The sequence below is a fragment of the Ceratotherium simum genome, chromosome 12, assembly GCF_057802395.1.
Source record: "Ceratotherium simum simum isolate JZ-2026a chromosome 12, ASM5780239v1, whole genome shotgun sequence".
Classification (NCBI taxonomy): Eukaryota; Metazoa; Chordata; class Mammalia; order Perissodactyla; family Rhinocerotidae; genus Ceratotherium; species Ceratotherium simum.
The window spans coordinates 13,555,841-13,577,979 of record NC_141911.1 but is presented as its reverse complement, the minus strand read 5'-3'; positions in this window follow the sequence as shown (position 1 = coordinate 13,577,979).

The following is a 22,139-nucleotide window of genomic DNA, read 5'->3' as shown; positions in this document are numbered from 1 at the left end:
TACCATATTGAGAGAGATAAGATGGCGGTGTAGGCAGACTCTGAACTGACCTCCTCCCGCGGACACAGCCAATTTACAACTACTCGTGGAAAAATTACCCCTGAGACAGAACTGAAAACTGGATAAGAGGAACTCCGGCAACAACGGACAATCCTAACTGAGGTAGAAGAGGCAGAAACTCTCTTCTGGAGAGAAAAAACGCTGCCTTTACAAGCCGCCAGCCTCACGGCCGCCTGGGAGCAGCACACAGGTATGTAGCCTCCCTGGAGGCGCAGGGCCCTGAGCGGGGAGCGCCCCCACTGGGGGCATTTTGTGGACCCAGCACAATCGAGATGAGTGGCAGAATATCTGACTTTGCCTGCTACTAAAACATTGGGGAGCACCCCCAGAAAAGCTGGTTCACAAAGAAATAAAACCGGCTCTTAAAGGGCCCACGCACAAACTCACCCGTTCCAGAAAGCATCCTAAAATCACCAGAAAGAAAGGTGCACAGTGCTTTGGTGAAAAAGAGACTCACCTAATAGGCCCTGAGTGCATCTCGGTGAGAGGTGAGACCTCTCTAGGGACCGGGACATTGGCGCTGGCCATTGTTGTGGCCTGGTGTGGTCATGCTGACACAGACGCCATTGGAGTTCTCCCTGAGGCCTGCTAGCCCAGGTCTGCCCCACCCGCTAGAGCACCAATTTAATCCAGCTCAGCCAGGGCAGGCAGCCCACCCTAGAGACTGGCCCCACCCAACAACAAGCCCTCAGGCAACTTTTGGGCCTGCATAGATTGGTGACTGGATTCTCTGCAGCCTGGCAACTGAGCCGACTTCAGTGGGGCAGGGCATGCACAAGGAGCGGGTAGAGAGTGTGCGGTGGTGGTGGAGTGTGTGGGGCTCCCGCCATGGAGAGACTGGGTCCGCTTCGGGAGGTCAGGGCACACACACTGGGCAGGACTGTGTTGACTGTGTGTGTGGACCTGTGGGCTGCAGGGCTTGTCCGCTGCAGAAGACTTGTGCTTCTCAAAGACCAACATAGGGGGTTTGCCCCACATCCAAAGCCTGAAACAATTGGGTGCTCCCATGCCTGAGGCCAGCCCCACCCAGCTGCAATCCTCAGAGAACTGACAAAAGACCTAAAGGCTGGAGGCTTATAGCAATTGTAAGGCCCTGAGCCTAACAACCTGCCACGGTGGGGCCCTACTCACTTAAAAGAAATACTGCAACACAAATGTGGTATTAGAACTTGCAGCCAACTGTGCTGGGGCTCCCCACACCTGATAAAGAGACTGAAGGGCCCACAACAACTACAAGCAGCTGAGCATTACAACAGCTGGCCAGGAGCATAACTCGGCCTCCCTGGGCGCCTACAGGGAGAGCAAACAGGCCACAACAGAAGGACACATGTAGCCCACGTAGGGGTCACCCCTGGAACATTGAGAACTGAAGGAAGCACACTGCAGGCCTCCTAAGCCAACACTTACATAAGGTCACCTATCCAAGAGCAGGAGACATAGCTGACCTACCTAATACGTAGACACAAGCACAGGGAAAGAGGCAAAATGAGGAGGCAAAGGAATACATTCCAAGTAAGGGAACAGAACAAAACCCCAGAAAAGGAACTAAGTGAAACAGAAATGAGCAACCTACCTGACAGAGAGTTCAAACAAAGAGTGTTAAGGATGCTCACTGATCTGGGGAGAAGAATAGATGAACTCAGTGAGAATGTCAACAAAGAAATGGAAGATATAAAAAAGAACCAATCAGAAATGAAGAATATAATACTGGAAATGAAGAATTCACTAGAGGGACTCAAAAGCAGAGTAGAAGATACAGAAGAACGGACCTGTGAGCTGGACGAAAGACTGGAAGAAATTACCCAAGCTGAACAGGTAAAAGAGAAAAGAATTAAAAAGAGTGAGGACAATCTAAGGGACCTCTGGGACAACATCAAGCGCACTAACATCCGTGTTATAGGTGTCCCGGAAGGAGAAGAGTGAGACAAAGGGGCAGAGAATCTATTTGAAGAAATAATAGATGAAAACTTCCCTAACCTAAGGAAAGAAACAGACATCCAGGTACAGGAATCACAGAGAGCCCCAAACAAGATAAACCCAAAGAGGCCCACACCAAGACACAACATAATCAAAATGTCCAGAATTAAAGATAAAGAGAGAATCCTAAAAGCCGCATGAAAAAGTCAAGTTACATACAAAGGAAATCACATAAGGCTATCAGCTGACTTCTCAGCAGAAACCTTACAGGCTAGAAGAGAATGGCATGATATATTTAAAGTGCTAAAAGGAAAAAACTTACAGCCAACAATACTCTACCCAGCAAGGTTATCATTCAAAATGGAAGGAGAGATCAAAAATTTCCCAGACAAGCAAAAATTAAAGGAGTTTGTCACCAAGAAACCAGTGCTACAAGAAATGTTAAAGGGACTGATTTAAGGGGAAAAGAGAAGACCACAAATAGGAAAAATTATCTATTTCCATGATTAGAATGTAATGGATACAAATGCCCAAAAAAGAGGTTAGATATGATATCAAAAACATAAAAGGAGGGAGGAGGGGAGTTAAAGAGTAGAGCTTTCAGGCAAAGGTCAAACTAAAGAGACGATCAATTCTGTATAGAAGAAGAAAGGAACAGAGAAGGACTACTAAAACACTGAGAAAAAAAAAGTTAAAAAATGGCAGTAAGTACATACTTATCAATAGCTACTTTAAACATCAATGGACTAAATGCTCCAAGTAAAAGGCATAGGGTGGCTGATTGGATAAAAAAAACAAGACCCATATATATGCTGCATACAAGAGACACACTTCGGACCTAAAGACACTCACAAACTGAAAGTGAAGGGATGGAAAAAGATACTCCACGCAAATGGCAATGAAAAGAAAGCTTGGGTAGCAGTACTCATACCAGACAAAATAGACTTTACAACAAAAACTGTAAAAAGAGACAAAGAAGGGCATTACATAATGATCAAGGGAACAATCCAACAAGAGGATATAACACTTGTAAATATCTACGCACCCAATATAGGTGCACCTAAATATATAAGGCAATTAGTAACAGACATAAAAACAGAAATAGACAGTAACACAATAATAGTAGGGGACTTTAACACTCCACTTACACCAACGGATAGATCATCCAAACAGAAGATCAATAAGGAAACATTGGCCTTAAATGATACACTAGAACAGATGGACCTAGTAGATATATACAAAGCGTTCCATCCAAAAACCGAAGAATACACATTCTTTTCAAATGCTCATGGAACATTCTCCAGGATTGACCATATATTAGGCCACAAAACAAGTCTCCATAAATTTAAGAAGATTGAAATAATACCAAGCACCTTTTCTGACCACAACGGTATGAAACTAGAAATCAACTATAGGAAGAAAATCAGAAGAGCCACAAATACATGGAGATTAAACAAAATGCTACTGAACAACGACTGGGTCAACGAAGAAATCAAAGAAGAAATCAAAAAACATCTGGAGACAAATGAAAATGAAAATACGACATGCCAGAATTTATGGGATACAGCAAAAGTGGTTATAAGAGGGAAATTTACAGCAATACAGGCCTATCTCAACAAACAAGAAAAATCTCAAATATACAATCTAACAATGCACCTAAAGGAACTGGAAAAAGAAGAAGAAACAAAGCCCAAAATCAGTAGAAGAAGGGAAATAATAAAAATCAGAGCAGAAATAAATGAAATAGAGACTAAGAAAACAATAGAAAAAACTAATAAAACCAAGAGCTGGTTCTTTGAAAAGATCAACAAAATTGACAAACCTTTAGCTAGACTCACCAAGAAAAAAAGAGAGAAGGCTCAAATAAGTAAAATCAGAAATGAAAGAGGAGAAATTACAACAGACACCTCAGAAATACAAAAGATTATAAGAGAATACTATGAAAAGCTATATGCCAATGAATTCGACAATCTGGAAGAAATGGATAAATTCTTAGAATCATACAACCTTCCAAAACTGGATCAAGAAGAAGTAGAGAATTTGAATAGACCAATCACCAGTAAGGAGATCGAAACAGTAATCAAAAACCTCCCCAAAAATAAAAGTCCAGGACCAGACAACTTCCCTGCTGAATTATACCAAACATTCAAAGAAGACTTAATACCTATCCTTCTCAAACTCTTTCAAAAAATTGAGGAGGGAGGGAAGCTCCCTAACTCATTCTACGAAGCCAACATTACCCTGATACCAAAACCAGACAAGGACAACACAAAAAAAGAAAATTACAGGCCAATATCACTGATGAACATCGATGCGAAAATCCTCAACAAAATACTAGCAAATCGCATACAACAATACATTAAAAAGATTATACACCATGATCAAGTGGGATTTATTCCAGGTATGCAGGGATGGTTTGACATTCGCAAATCAATCAACATGATACACCACATTAATAAAATGAAGAATAAAAATCATGTGATCATCTCAATAGATACAAAGAAAGCATTTGACAAGATACAGCATCCATTGATGATAAAAACTGAATAAAATGGGTATAGAAGGAAAGTACCTCAACATAATAAAGACCATATACGAGAAACCCACAGCTAATATCATCCTCAATGGTGAAAAACTGAAAGCTATCCCTCTAAGAACAGGAACCAGACAAGGATTCTCACCGTCACCACTCATGTTTAACATAGTACTGGAAGTCCTAGCCAGAGCAATCAGGCAAGAGAAAGAAATAAAAGGGATCCAAATTGGAAAGGAAGAAGTGAAACTCTCACTATTTGCAGATGACATGATTTTATATATAGAAAACCCTAAAGAATTCACCAGAAAACTTTTAGAAGTAATAAACGAATATGGTAAAGCTGCAGGATACAAAATCAACATACAAAAATCAGTTGTATATCTATACACTAACAACGAAGTAGCAGAAAGAGAAATTAAGAATACCATCCCATGCAACAAAAAGAATAAAATACCTAGGAATAAACCTAACCAAAGAGGTGAAAGAGCTGTACACGGAAAACTATAAAACATTTCTGAAAGAAATTGAAGAAGACACAAAGAAATGGAAAGATATTCCATGCTCTTGGATTGGAAGAATTAACATAGTTAAGATGTCCATACTTCCTAAAGCCATCTATAGATTCAATGCAATCCCTATCAAAGTTCCAACAACATTTTTCACAGAAATAGAGCAAAGAATCCTTAAATTTATATGGAACAACAAAAGACCCCAAATAACTAGGGGGAATCCTGAGAAAAAAGAACAAAGCTGGAGATATCACACTCCCTGATTTCAAAATACACTACAAAGCTATAGTAACCAAAACAGCATGGTACTGGCACAAAAACAGACACACAGATCAATGGAATAGAATCGAGAGCCCAGAAATAAACCCACACATCTATGGACAGCTAATCTTTGACAAAGGAGCCAAGAACATATAATGGAGAAAAGAAAGTCTCTTCAACAAATGGTGTTGGGAAAACTGGATAGCCACATGCAAAAAAATGAAAGTAGACCCTTACCTTACACCATACACAAAAATTAACTCCAAATGGATTAAAGACTTGAATGTAAGACCTGAAACTATGAAACTTCTAGAAGAAAACATAGGCAGTATGCTCTTCGACATTGGTCTTAGCAACATATTTTCAAGCACCATGTCTGACCGGGCAAGAGAAACAATAGAAAAAATAAACAAATGGGACTACATCAAACTAAAAAGCTTCTGCACAGCAAAGGAAACCATCAACAAAACGAAAAGATAAACTAACAACTGGGAGAAGATATTTGCAAACCATACATCTGATAAGGGCTTAATCTCCAAAATATATAAAGAACTCATGCATCTCAACAAGAAAAAAACTAACAACCCAATTAAAAAATGGGCAAAAGACCTGAACAGACATTTCTCCAAAGAAGATATACAGATGGCCAACAGACACATGAAAAGATGTTCAAAATCACTAACTATCAGGGAAATGCAAATCAAAACTACAATGAAATATGACCTCACGCCCGTCAGAATGGCTATAATTAACAAGACAGGAAACAACATGTGTTGGAGAGGATGTGGAGAGAAGGGAACTCTCATACACTGCTGGTGGGAGTGCAAACTGGTGCAGCCACTATGGAAAACAGTATGGAGATTCCTCAAAAAATCAAGGATAGAACTACCATGTGATCCAGCTATTCCACTGCTGAGTATTTATCCAAAGAACTTGAAAACACCAATGCATAAAGATACATGCACCCCTGTGTTCATTGCAGCATTATTCACAATAGCCAAGACTTGGAAGCAACCTAAGTGCCCATCAAGGGACAAATGAATAAAGAAGATGTGGTATATATACACAATGGAATACTACTCAGCCATAAGAAACGATGAAATCCAGCCATTTGTGACAACATGCATGGACATTGAGGGTATTATGCAAAGTGAAATAAGTCAGAGGGAGAATTCAGATCAAATACCATATGATTTCCTTCATTAAGTAGTAGATAATAACAACAATAAACAAACACATAGAGACAGAGATTGGATTGGTGGTCACCAGAGGGGAAGGGGGGAGGGAGGAGGGCGAAATATGATGTACACCTGAAATTTATACAATGTTATAAACCAATGTTACTGCAATAAACAAAAAATTTTTAAAAAACAAAAAAAAACACATCAGACCTGTAAAAAAATAAAAAATAAAAAGCTTTCAATTATTTTATGCTCAAGCAATGCTAATATAAAAAAACAAACAAATATCATATTTAATAAGTGCCAGTGAGGGGTGACTGAAAAGCCTAATTAAACGTTTTCTAAATAGAAAACTGCCTCTTTAGCCTAATAGTAAAAGTCGATATTTATTTTGACATGTTTGTCCAACAGTAAATTAATGAAACATTGGGCAATTCTAATTCTGCAAAAATAATCCCCAACAAACTTTCATAGATATCCTCAAGGGAAAGGTATTATTGGAGATTATAAACTAAAAAAGCTTTAGGAGATTAGAGCTGTGAAAAACAATTCATCAGGCTCTGGAATTCTAGTGGACATCCGTGTTTAGTCATTGCCCATATGTTGTATTATTAAGTAACGATGCTGGATAAAACATCTCAGGCCAAAATAAACTTATTCCTGATAGAGTTATATACTAAATGTTATCATGTTATAATTAAGCTACATTGGCTAACATTGCTTCCCAAATGATATTATAGACCATACATTTTATCAAGATGCCAAAAATTTTATGTTCTGGTTTTTTCTATAAATTATCTTCAGTTGGCTTATTCAGTAATTAATGCACCACAACCCAGTCAGCTGTCCAAGCCAAAATCCTTTTTTCCAGTCTTCTCCTCCACATCCAGTGGGGGAGTAAGTTCTACCTATTTAATATCTCCATCCATGTGTCTCCCCATTGCAACCACTTATGTCAACTGTGGAATTATTATTTCCCTTCCAGGTTCCATTAAGCTCCTAAATGATCTCCACACAATTATTGATGTCTCTATAATACATTCTCCTCGTTGCATCCAGAGCTATTTTCTAAAAGTGTAAATACATCATTCTTCTGCTGAAAACCATTTGGTGACCCACCAGATTCTTCAAGGCCACTCATAACAAGGCAGTACAATGGAACCATCAAGAACTTGGGCTCTAGAGCCAGACAACGTGGGTTCAAATCCTGGCTCTCCCACCTCCTAGCTGTGTGATTCTAGGAACTTACTTCATGTCTCTAGTTTTTTATTTCCCCTCTGTAAAATAATGAATGTAATAGTACTGTCACATTAGTATGGTCATAGGGATTAAAAGAAACGATGATTATAAAGCCCTTAGCCCAGTGGCTGGTACACAGTAAACACTCCATAAAAATGAGCTGCTGTTATGTCTCTAGTCCTGTGTTCTCCATAGTTAGAAGAAACTGCTGGCAGTTAGTTCTCAGAAGGTGTTCTTCTGTGTCTGGTTTCTGTCTTTAACCATGCTGCTTCCTCTCACCGGAATCCAGAGTCTTCTCTCTACAACCTCAACACCACTTTCCCTAATTGACTCCCACTTTTACCCTTAACAAATCAGGGAGATTGAACCTTCTCCTGGAAGCTTTTCCTCACCCACCCCGGTCTGGGTGGGGTCTGTCTGTGTATTCACAAATTAGCTCACACAGAGTTCATACTGCAGGACCTGATGTGCTAGGTCACAATTGCTTGTCTAGTTGTCTGTATCCCCACATGGATTATAAGAACTATAACTATACATCTCTGCATTCCAGTTGCTTAATACAGAACCTGTATAATGAAGCTTTATGTCACAGTGACGGACTGAAGATAGTGAAGGAGAAGGGGTGGGAATACAGGTTCTGTAAAGTTAGATGAATCTGGGGAAAAGGCATCATCAAAAGGATCTCAGTTGTCAGGTGGATCATCATAGGCAAATACTTAAGACCGGATCTTTTTCTGACAGAATAAACTCCAAACTAATCAGATCCAAATGTAGAATATGAAACCATACAACTAATAGAAGAAAACATGGGTAAACTCCTTTATAGCCTGAGAAGCAACAAAGGAAAAAGAATGATAATTTTGAATACGTACACACAGATTTTTGCATGCTAAAAATATAAGCAAAATCAAAAACATAATATATTTTTTAAAATCCTACTTATATCACAGGCAAAGATTTATTATTCCTAAGATACCAGTTTTAAAAATTGATAATTAAAATGAAAGAATAGAGCATTTTTCTTGTCTAGAGGATTTTCAGATGAAAGGACACAATGTTTGAGATTTGATTTTTTAAAAATTGAGGTTTCTCTTCCCACAAAAAGTTGGGGATAAATGAAATGACTGACAAAATAATAGCTATTGAAGCTATGTAATGGGTACATGGAGATTCATTCTACTGTTGTCTCTACTTTCGTTGTAAAAATTTCCATAATAAAAAAGTTTTTTGATGTGCATTGGAAGAAAAAAAATTCAATCACTTGCAAGTTTGGGCTAATTTGACTTCAACATTTGTTTATCAGTATTATAATTTCTTAGAACAGTATCAATATTCTAATCTTCACTTTGGATTGAAATTACTAGGTTCTGTAAAAAGCTAAGGAATTTTATCTATCATGTTTTGTCTCAGGAAGGGTCAGTTGGTCTGGGAGGGTATCACCTGAATTAGGGGCTGAGCTTCCTAAGTCTCAGCCTATGATAGAAGATATCAGAATGATTCCCAACCATTTCACTCATATCAGGCTGGGCTTCTGGCAGTCATCTAAGCCAAAACCTTAGTAGACCCTCGCAGGCCCAGGACCATACCTTTGAGCTGCCTTGGAGCCAATGCTGTTTCCAAGATTGGGAGTCAGTGGTGGGTTTCAAATCTTTTGGGCTGGCATTCAAATTGTTGTCTTATCTTTTGCTAAAACAGCATTAAAATGTCTTCGAGGGGCCAGCCCCATGGCTTAGCAGTTAAGCGCACGTGCTCCACTGCTGGTGGCCAGGGTTCGGATCCTGGACATGCACTGAGGTGTCACTTGTCAGGCCATGCTGTGGCGGTGTCCCATATAAAGTGGAGGAAGATAGGCACAGATGTTAGCCCAGGGCCAGTCTTCCTCAGCAAAAAAAAAGAGGAGGATTGGCATAGATGTTAGCTCAGGGCCGATCTTCCTCACACACACAAAAAAAATAAATAAATAAAATGTCTTTGAAAGATTAGAGGTTTATTTAAAACCTATAATAAAAGAAAGATAACTTGCCAACAAGTAATATAAAACAATTAACAAATGATCCTACATTTTGTGTAGATATACTATAAATACAAATGTATAATTATGTATATATCTTTATCTTTTCCTCTCCTTTCTCCATAACTGCAACTAAAGCTTTCTGACCATTTCTCTACCTCCTACTGCTTCCCAATAAAGTCTGCTCTGCACTTGATTGCAAAATTAATTTCTAAGAACTTTATCACTGTATTCTCTTTTTGAAAACCATTTAATAGTTCATCAATATCTATAGATTAAAATTCACACTCAGGAATTCACTGCTGTCCACTCCAGGCAAATTGGGATGCTTATGGTCCCACCTCTGTGCCTATAAACCTCCCTCAAATGTCTTCTCCCTCGCCTATGTCATTCTCACTACTAACCTCTAGTTTAAGTGCAGTCTCTTCTGAACTGGTGGTTTGGTGCTTGTTATATAATATTTGACATTTGTAAAAGTAAATGTCTTATGTCCCTCTCTAGATTTTTTAGATTTCCTCTATGTATCCCTTGAGCCAGCATTATAATAAGGAGTGGGTGCTCAACAATACCTGGATTCTTAGAACTGAAGCTATAGAATTTCATGTTAGAAATATAATTGTTGGAGAACAATTCAATGAATACATCATTGCAGGCTACTAAATGGTTCTTTAAGTGGCACAAAATGTGTGAAAGCATTCAGTGTATCAAAAGAACCAGATTATCAGTCATTGAACATGTATAACAATTTTTCTACTCATCACTATAAATTTCAGGTTTTCATTTCATCTTAATGCTATTTTCAGAGTTCAGAGTTATTCCTTCAGATTCTCCTTTCAAGTGATTCATATCTGTCTCTTGCATTTTATCCCAACTTTTCCATTGTCCCCATTCCCTAGTTAAGCTTCTGATCACTTCCTTTCTAAACTGGAATATTTAACTACTAATGGAAACCTCTTCTTCCTATACACGAATAATTTCAACAGTCAGCAAGGAGCACGCCCACCCCCCAAGACAAGCATCTACCATGAACCACTGTTAACTGATCAGAGTGAGACAATTCTTCAAGTTCAGAAAAAAACTTCATTTTGAGAATCATGGGTCCAGTCGGTTTTCCCCAAAATTTTCCCCAAAATGACCTTTCCAAAAAATCCCTGTAATCAAATTTCTCCCTGCTCATACACCTTCAATAGTGTATCATTCTCATAGAATAAATTGCAAGCTCCTCAGAATTTCAAATTACCTGACACATTCACCTGTCACGTTTGCATCTTTCAAGTTAGTCTACTTCTATCCACAAAACATTCCAAGCTTACCTGCCTCTGGGCCTCTTCTCACCTGACTCTTTACCCAAAAAGCCTCGCGGCACAGCTTCTTATGATTTTATTCTTTCTATCCCCACCTTGACACTAAAATTCTTGGACAGTAGAAACCACATCTTAAAGTTGTTTTTCTCCCTCAGGGTTCTTAGCACAGTGTTGTAATACGTAGTAAAAAATCGGATTAACAAAAGACTTCCTCACTTGATTCAGTTTAGCAATTTACTTTATTCAGGTGCCAAAAGATAAGGAGACTAAACAAGATAACCTGTTAGGTTTCTTATTCTGGATTCCCACACTCAGTCTTCCACATGTCTGGGACTAGAGTTAGAACTGTAGCTCACAGGGGCCCATTTGTTTGTAAATGCATTTAAAAATCTCTGTGCGACCACTGAGCAGCACATTGCATGACTCATTTTCAGAAAAGTTAAATTTTCATACTTACGCAATTTCTCTGATAAGTCTAAAAAGTTATTTTTATTCATTTTATAAATAAATAAATCTAACGATTACTTTTTAGATGAGTCAAGTTCATGATGGTACACAACCTCTAGGAATTTGTGAGTATGTGGAAGAAAATTTCTACAATAAGTGGTAATTGCTTATTTCCCTTGTAATTTCAGACGTGACATTTGCTAGAAAGGCATAATAAAATTTGTTAAGCTAAGATTCAATTCAAGTTAGCAAGCCCACTGCATTTTTCTCTTAAAATTTTGAAGTTTCTGATAGTGATCATACCTTAAAAATCAATATCATTTAAAAAGATATGCTTAGGAAGTATTTCTGAATGTATCTATCTATCTATCTGTTCATCCATCCAATCTTTCTCTCTCTCTCTCCCTGACCTCTCACCTAGGTTTACTACAGGAAAATATAAAACTGTGAATAAAAGCGTTGCTCAATCAGAATTGCAAAGCAAAATTAAGTACACTCTGATGCTGATCATCTAATATCTGCACCCAGCTACACACACTACAACAAAAACTAAATTCTATATCATAAATAAATAAATAAATAACCTGCTCTAAGCATGATCTGTTAATGTCTGAGGGTTTGACTTTCTTAAACATTAAAAAAAACTATATCCTATTAATAGCTACACTTATGGAAAGAAATCAAAGCGAAAGACACCCCTTTGCTTCTTTAAGTGCACCAAAATCCACATATTGTTGCCAAAATAGGCACGTGCTGATTTTTCCAGGGGTCATTGAAGAGGGCAGAGTAACTGCAAGACATTATCGCTAATTTGCTGCCAGTGAATGTGTGGTACAAACCAGAATTTCAGTTTGACCCTTGATTTTATAATTTAATACCAATATTACTTACATTATTAGTTTTACTGGTAAATCAGGAGCAAGTTGTTGGAGTCCAGCTGTGACCCCAGGGCAAGAACTTTGTGCCTGCTGTCACCTTCTGACAGTTTGGGCTGTTAATTACCTCAATCAACTAGAACACAAGCACCTCTCTGTCTGCCAGCTGGCAGACTCAGCTTCAGAAACTGGCAGCTTGGGAAGATTTAAAACCTGTAAAAAGGGCTGCTATGTAAACAGTTTATTGTATAATATTCGATGACCACACTACACTCGCATCAGTAATCAAAGGTAGGGTCTGCTATTGTGCCTTGATAGGTTAGCAAAGAAGAAAGTTAAAAATAGCTTTTGTTTATATCTTCTTTATCCAGAAGAATGAAACTAGGGATTTCGGTTCCGAGGCATTATGTTAGTGCCTTGGAGGAAAGTCAGTCATTTAGTTCTGCTGAAATAAATGTGGATCCAAACAAAATGAAAGATAAGAAAGCAGTTGTGTTTACTTTGCAGAAATCACAAAATAGGAGGAAAAGCTTAAAGCTTTCTACTAGGTAGGGATGCTGTATGGGCATTTACCCTAAAAGGGAATCTGTACCCACACACATGGGTGTAAATTGTGTAAGCACTGTGTGAGGTAGCTGATTATGCTTGCTATTCTATTCTGACCAAAACAAATTTCCTAACATTCTATGACATTTTCCAAAAGCATGCTCAAACTTTTGAGATTGTATCTGATATTTCACAATCTCCATTCTAAACTCCATAGAAAATTTTTTAAATGTTAATTTGATTAGACCATCAAATGATAAATCAAAACACTAAATGATCCTTAATTCTATAGATTCTATTTGAACATTAAAATTCAGAGAGTCTGCCCTTTGCTGATTTAATAGGTTGTTTCATGAGCCAAGTGGCCTAAGTTCAGGTCATGATCAAAATCTAAATTATTTATTTGTTTTAAAGGAATAAAAACAAGCATAATACACTGTGATGAAATAACGCTAAGTAATTTTAAGCAAAGAAATGAAACCAAATTAGCATATATCTGCCTTTGGTTGATTTCTCTGAGGCATTTCTTCATAAATCTTTCCAGAAGAAACAGTATCCTTCTTCATATTTTCCTTAGAACCTCTTTTCATATAAATTATCAGGCCTATTTAGAATTAACTATTTTTATTCAGACACACACACACACACACACACACACACTCCAAACATTCTACAGGTAAGAATTATAAAGATGCCTGTATTGCAAAAAGACCTGAAAATCCCACATCTGAGTAAGAGTAGTTCCTATAGGTTTGTAATCTTTGCCTTGCCTTCCAGAGAAGCAAAGCTTACATCCACTTCTTCCTCAGTCTTTTCACCCTCCCTGAAGCATCTTTTACTACTGTTGATAATACTAGATAACATTGATTGCTTACTACATGCCACACAATGTGAGAAGCACTTTAAGGGTATTATTTCTCATTTATTCTTTACAACAGCCTTATGAGATAGGTTATCAGATTGCCTTCACTCTACAGATGGAGGTTATATAACTTACTCAGAGTCATGCAGTCTGCAAATGTTAAAGCAGAGATTCAATAGGAAATTTTTCTGACTCTTGGCTCTAGACTCTTCCTCACTCTACTACACCACCTCCCACCATCAGCACTTTCTTGAAACTCTTGAAAGACAATCACATCTCTGTGCTTTCTTGGCTCTCCTCTTTCTCTCTGCCAGAACTTTATCAGCTTTCTATTTTTTTCTCTACATACAGGGAGGATTTCCCCCACTCCCAGGACTTCTTTCCATCCGCTGTTCTCATTTATTTCAGTGGCTTTGACATTTACTAGTATGCATGTAGCTACAAAGTCTTCACCAATTTTCTTGAGTCCCAGAACCCTCTATTGGGCTGTGGTGAAGCTCCCCTCTACAGCAAACCTGCCCTTTCACTTGTAATTGCATCTTAGTTCATGGCATTACTGTCCACCCACACTCAGGATTATCTTTTATCTCTTTATTCACCACCCATTCAGGTAAAAAAAATTTAAGAATCCTACTTTTGAAAAAAATCTTTTTTTCCTTAGGCCCATAGCATGACTAATTTGAGTCCCCACTATTACTCACTACAGCGTTGCAGCAGCCTCCTAACTGCCTTCGTTGCTTCTTGTCTCCATCCTCTCTAATCAGTCCCACATTGTGCCACCAGAAACATCCTTTTAAACACAGAACAGTTCTTAGAATTCCCCTTCTCAAAACCCCTCAACAGCCTCCCAATATACACAGACCAATACCCAAGCTCCTCAGCACAGTAAACTCCTTGGCTTAGTTCTGGCTTATCATAATCCAGCTTAATTTCTACTTCAATACCTCAAGATGCACACTCTGCCATTCCCTAATCATGCCCCACCCTTGTCTCCTCTTGGCTATGTTTGTGCTGTCCTTTCTTTGTGGGCTTCTTCTTCCTCTTTCATCTTAATCCCTCTTGATCCACCTCTGGTTTTCTTCTATGAAACTTCTCATGGTCCCACTAAAAATTCATTTCTGTTTCTTTTATTTAAGAAATATTTATTGAATACTTACCATATGCCTGACACTATACTAAGATCTCGATCCTTAAAAATAAAAGGCAGTGTCCCTCAAGGAGTCTATCACTGTCTAATGGAGAAGATAAACAAATAAATATGCAATTAAAATGACATATGGTTTTCATGAAAGACACAAACTAACAAGTTCATTCAAGAAAATATAACCTTAATAGTGCTATGATTATTTAAAAACAAAAATAATAATAAGAAGAAGATTGCTTCACTAGTAACTCTAAACAAACATTTAAGGAAGAAATGACACTAATTATACACAAACTCTTCCAGAAATCAAAGATTCCACCATTATACTGATATTAAAACCAGATAAAGACCTTACAAAAAATAAAAGCAAACACCAGTATCTCTCATTAATATAGATGCAAAATCCTATATAACATTTTAGCAAATCAATTCAAGAAATATATAAAAAAGAATAATATATCATGACAAAGTAGGGTTGATCCCAGAAATGTGAGGTTTGTTTCAACATTTCAAAATTATAAATGTAATTTGTTATATTAGACTACAGAAGAAAAACAATTTTATCATCTTAGTAAGTGTAGAAAAATCATTTGACAAAATTCAAAGTCATTAGTGCATGATAGAAACTTCCAGGAAAGTATAAATAAAGGGAAACTTCTTCAACTTGATAAACGGCATCAACAAAAATCCTACAGCTAATACCATATTTAATGGTAAAAGAACAAATGCTTTCCCCTGAATCTTGGGATCAAGACAAGAATGTCTAATCTCAGAACTTCTATTCAATATTGTACTGAGGATATTAGCCAGTACAATAAGGTAAGAAAAAGAAAATAAAAGGCATACAAATCAGAAAGGAAGAAATAATTGCATCCTTACTTGCAGATGATATGATCATTGAGGTAGAAAATCCTAATGAATCTACAAAAACAAGACTAGAAACAATAAGTGACTTTCAGCAAGTCATGAGATATAAGGTTAATATACAAAAATCTATTGATTTCTTTTTTTATTGAGATAACATTGGTTATAACATTATATAAATTTCAGGTGAATATCATTACATTTTGATATCTGTGTAGACTACATCATGTTCACCACCCAAAGACTAATTACCATCCATCACTGTACACATGTGCCCTTTTACTCTTTTCACCGTCCCCCTTCCCCCCCTCCTGTCTGGTAACCACCAATCTAATCTCTGTATCTATGTGTTTGTTTGTTGTTGTTGTTATTTTTATCTTCCACATTTGAGTGAAATCATACAGTATTTGGCTTTCTCTATCTGACCTATTTCTCTTAGCATAATAGCCAAATAGGACTACATCAAACTAAAAAGCTTCTGCAGAGTGAAGGAAACCATTAACAAAATGGAAAGACAACCTAACAATTGGAAGAAGATATTTGCAAATCATATATCAGATGAGGGGTTAATATCCAAAAAATATAAAGAACTCATACAACTCAACAACGAAAAAATAAACAACCCCATTAAAAAATGGGCAAAGGATCTGAAAGACGTTTTTCCAAAGAAGATATACAGATGGCCAAGAGGCACATGAAAAGATGTTCAATATTGCTAATTATTAGGGAAATGCAAATCAAAACTACAATGAGATATCACCTCACACCTGTCAGAATGGCTGTAATTAACAAGAAAAGAAAGAAGGAGTCTTGGAGAGGATGTAGAGAAAAGGGAACCCTCATACACTGTTGGTGAGAATGTAAACTGGTGCAGACACTATGGAAAACAGTATGGAGATTCCTCAAAAAATTAAGAATAAACTACCATATTGATTTTTTTATACTAGCTTCTAACAATTGGAAATTTCAATTTTAAAAAATCACATACAGCATCAAAACCATAAAATATTTAAGGATAAATATTTTATGGGATAAGTGCAAATTCCATACATTGAAATTTCAAATGGTTGTTGAGAGAAATTAAATAAGTGGAAAAATATACTATTTTGACAAATTGGAAAATTTGATATTATGAAGAAATCAATTCTATGCAAATTAATCTATAGATGCAACATGATTTCAATCAAAATATCAACAGGCTTTTGTGTAGAAATTGACAAGCTGACTTAAAAATATATATAGACATACATAGAAACAAGAGGTTTTTAATGATAATTTTCTAAAGGACAACAAAATTGGATGACTTGCACTACCTAATTTCAAGAATTATTCCAGAGCTACAATGTGGAATTAGTGAAGGATAGAGACATAATAAACCTAAGGTAACTTAATGGGGAATGGATAGTCTTTTCAACAAATGGTGCTGGAAAATGTAGATATTTATATACAAAGAAATGAACTTCAACCTTTGCTTCATACCACATGCAAAAATTGACTCAAAACGGATCATTGACCTAAAGGTAAAAGATAAATCTATGAAACTTCCAAAAGAAAGCATAGGATAAAATCTTTATGAATTTAAGTTACGTGAAAATTTCTTAGAGAGGACACAAAAATGCAAAAAACATAAAAGAATAAATTGATAAAATGGACATAATCAAAATAAAAAACATCTGATCTTTGAAAGACACTATAAGGAAATGAAAAGACAAGCCACAAATTAGGAGAAAATATTTGCACAACACATATCTGATAAAGAACTTGTATCCAGAATATATACAGTCTTATAATAAAATATAAAGACAAATAAGACTTAAACTGACACTTCACCAGAGAAGATATATGACTGATTAATCAGTACATGAAAAGATGTTCAACATTATTATTTATCAAGGAAATGCAGGTGAAAATCACAATGCGATACTACTAAACACCCACTCAAATGGCTAAAATTAAAAATGTTGATGATAACCAGTGTTGGCAAGAATATGAATCAACTGAAAATTTCCTTTGTTTCTAGTGTGAATGAATGCAAAACAGTTCAACCCCTTTGGAAAATTGTTTGACATTTTCTTATAAAGTTAAACATACACTTACCACTGTCCTATAAAGCCTCCGTTCTCTTTCCAATCCAAACATGTATATCACCTCCAGATTTAGCTTTCAATACCATAAATTCATTAATTTGTTAATTTACTCATTTGAAAAGCATTTCAGACCAAATGCTTTTTCTTAGAAGACAAGTTTAATCAAGTACAAAATTTCTAATGAGAATTATTTCAGACTTAAGCAATTATTTCTCAATCCAAAAACTTCCAAAGCAAATAATTCCTCTGAAGTTAAATGGGCTGAATTAATCAGGTTATGCAAACTAACAACCTACTATCTTAATACAATGGAAGTTTGTTTCTTATGCTTGTCATAGTCATTTGCAGTTTGAGGCGGGAACAGGGATGACTCTTCTCTACGCTGTCAGTCAAAGATTCTGTGTCTTTGATTTCTGCTGTTTTACCACCTTTTATAGGGCCTTATGTTACTCCACTGCATCCTCTGCATCTAGCTGGAAGACAAGCAGAGAGGGAGAGTTGGAGATCACAACACCAGTTTTAGGTACCAGGTCTGAAATTGTACATTGATTCTGCCTGCATTCTACTGGCCAGAACTCAGTATCGCGGCCCCATCTAAAGGCAGGGGAGACTGGAAGATGTACTTAGGCTGTGTGCTCAGGAAGAAAAGGAAACAAGTAGGCACATACAGTTGTCTCTGCCACAGTGACCATGAGAACACGTACCTAATTATTTTCCTTTGTATTTACATGTATTTTAGTTACCTCAAATGTTCTGGAGCAAAGTGAGGTATAAATTAATTGATTACACATTTCTTGTCATTAAATCATAACCAACCTATCAACAGAGATATTTTCTATGCTGAAAACTTTCCATAGTACCTGTTATAATTATGGAAGTAGCTCATTAAACTTTTAGTGAGATAATCAAAAAATGCTCTAAAAATGATTCAATGAGTGAAATGAAAATCAAAACCTTTCCAGATTTGCATCCATATGTATAAATGAGCTCAGATACACAGAAATATCTGCATTCATGTTTCTAAATAAATTCACATGGGAATGTCTACAGTATGTCCAGCTCAGCATTTATTTTCTTTATTTCTACTTCTTATCTAGCACAAAAGGAGTACATATTAACTATCTCATTGTATCATGGAGTGCTGGAAAGAGAAGTGGATTATGAAGTAGAAACCCCAGCTTCTAGCTCTGGCTCCACCAGTATCTGTGGTCTTCATAAGCCCGTCATCTCTCTGGATCTTGTCAGTAAAGTGAAAGATGTGGACTAGATTATCTCCAAAGTACTTTCCATTTCTAATGTTCTGAGAGTCTTTACGAGGCCATCAACTGAAAAGGGCTTATCATTCAAGGACTGAAGTTCTTAGTGGGAGAACCTCAATTGGAATGAAAAGAGGCAGGAAGGGAGACAGAGAGAAACCAAACTGAACCAAAATGCTTCATTACCTTTGGAATTTGTGATGTTCAATTAATTCTACCCAGGAAAAATTACAATTACTTCTATTCTTCCCACAAGAGATTATTTTGGGCTCAGAAAGTCAATAGTCATTGCCACAGTTATAATCTAATACACACTGTACTTATTGGTTGTGGAACAGGTTCTAACAGTCCAATAACTAAGACAATCAAGTGAATAATAAAAAATTAATTTCTAAGGATTAACCACAAATAAGATGATTTTGGTCTCAGAAGACATCACATGAAGTAGTAGAAATAGCACAGAAATAGAAGCTTGAAAATCTGTATTCTATTCTCTGCTCTCTCCTGAATTATGTGATGCTGGCCAGTCATGTAAGACTTTTAGATCCAACCTCATTTATTAAATAATGAAGTGTGTGGGGTTGTTGGTCTTTAAGGTGTCTGACAATAAATGGAATTCTTTTTTTTTATTTTGTGAGGAAGATCAGCTCTGAGCTAACATCCACGCCAATCCTCCTTTTTTTTTTTTTTTTGCTGAGGAAGACTGGGTAACATCCGTGCCCATCTTCCTTCACTTTATGTGGGACGCCGCCACAGCATGGCCTGACAAGCAGTGCGTCAGTGCGCACCCCGGATCCGAACCCGGACCACCAGCAGCGGAGCGTGCGCACTTAACCACTACTCCATCGGACTGGCCCCTGGAATTCTTTGAATCTTTGAAAAGTGAGATCCAAATTGAGAAATACAAATAATTATATAATACTGAAAGCCTCTTCCAGATAAATCCAGTAGGAAGACCTATAAGCACCATTTCCTTCAAGAACTGGCATTCCAGCTTATCTTGGAACTACCACAATTGTTATAAGAGAACACAAACGGGCAAGTTTCATATTCTGTTTAGAAGATAAAAGGATGAGTTAAGTTCACACATCACAGATTTCAAAACCAGCCAAGTTTAAAGGTAGAATAATTGAAAAATAAGCAAACATGTAACTTAGATTAATGGAAAGGTGAGAAATTTGTCATATCTTTCTTATCACCAAATCAATGAAATGAGAGATGCAAATACTCCTGGGAGAAATGAATCTCAGTTTCAAGCCTCAAATTAAAACCTGCCAAGCTTCACATAAAAGATTCCTTCCAAAGAAAGCAGGAAGAAAATATATACTGAAGAATGGTTCAAAATAAAATAAAATATATTTTCTAGCAAAAATTAATACTGCTTTTAGAATTTAAGATTCTAAAACTTTTTTAAAAGAGAAAGATTTCATTCTCAGAAATATTCTCATAGCAGGAAATTTTTCTAGAACCACATTAGAATATCTCCTGAATATTATAGTAGTGATAACAATTTTTCTTTAAATTTATTTTGCTGTTGGATCTCACACACCAAACATCTTACTAGTCGAGGTGGTTCAATTGTATAACTACAGTACTTTTCATTCTTTTGAATATTACTTTAGATTATCTCTTTAGAACTGTTGGATATCTTAGATTTTATTCTCGAGAGAATGATTCTGCTGTTAGGAAAATGAAGACTGTTGTTTAACTACTCAGGTCTTAGGACAATCATAAGAATTAAGATTCATAAAACCAAATAAACAAAAGTGAGTTTTGCCTTACTAAGCACATGATGAGCGCCAAGCTTCTTTTGCTTTAAACAAATATGGACTGTCGTATTAAATTTCCTCTCATAGTATGATGTAACAAAACAGTTCACAAATAGCCAGAAAGGAAATCAGACTCTCGTGAGGATTTGCAAAATAGTCGTTGTGGATGCTTGTGCACACACATTCACACACATATACACGCACACACCCACAGCCTGTCTTGGAAATGAGGAAAAACATGGTCCAACAGTTTCTGCAGAAAATACCTGATTAACCCGTGGGCAAGTTATCGTAGGAGTATGTAGGAGCTGAAATCTTGACCAGGATGGGCCTCTTTAAACTATTCATCATTCTTATGTCAGAAACAACTCCAACTTTTCCATGCATTACCTGCAGTGTTTAAGGTAATAGAATCCTGAGTACATAAGCAAGTTGGAAATATTTCAAAAATAATGACTCAGATGTCATTTTACAATTCCTGTTCATAGTAAATATCTAAAATAATAATTTTTAAAATTATGGTTTGCTTTCTCTCTGGTTTTTTTGGTAATTTTTCATGAATTCTTATATGTCTCTGAATCATCAATACCTCTGTTCTCATTTAAATTCTTCACTGAATGAAAAAATTTAAATACAAGAAAAGAGAGAAGCTAAAAGAGAAAGGAGAAGAAATGAAAGAAAGAAAAAAGGTAAGAATTTAACATTTTTAAAATAACAATAAAACATCCCTTCTAGACTCTATCACTCAAGATTTTCAACATTGAGAGTAGCAATAAAAGCTTCTAAGGTTTGAGTCAGTATTTTGAAAAACTTCACATACTCTTTAATTCACTAACTATACACAGAAGGAAACAAAATTCAAGAGGAATTTTAAAGCTCTCTTGGATGTCATAGACACCTCACATATTATGTGTGTTCCAGGAGAAAGTTTTCCAAAAATTTGCAGGATGAGATGTTTGTCCATTCTGGGCAAATCATCCATCGACATTTAGAAGACTTAAATATGCCATGATAGAGTCTATCAGTAGCCTTTGTAGGACTTGCTTTTCTTCAACTAACTACACTAATACTTTAATTGGCAGTCATAGGACAATCCTCAGCCAGGTAAAGGCAGATTGTAACTTTACAATTCACAAAGAGTAAACTGGACTCTAAATAAGGCTTGCATGTGACACCTGTCAGTGATGTGTTGGTACATTTTTACCAATAGGCTTTCTAGAATAAAAAAAAGTGTGTGTGTACGTTAATTGTTTATTACAAATTTTACTGAT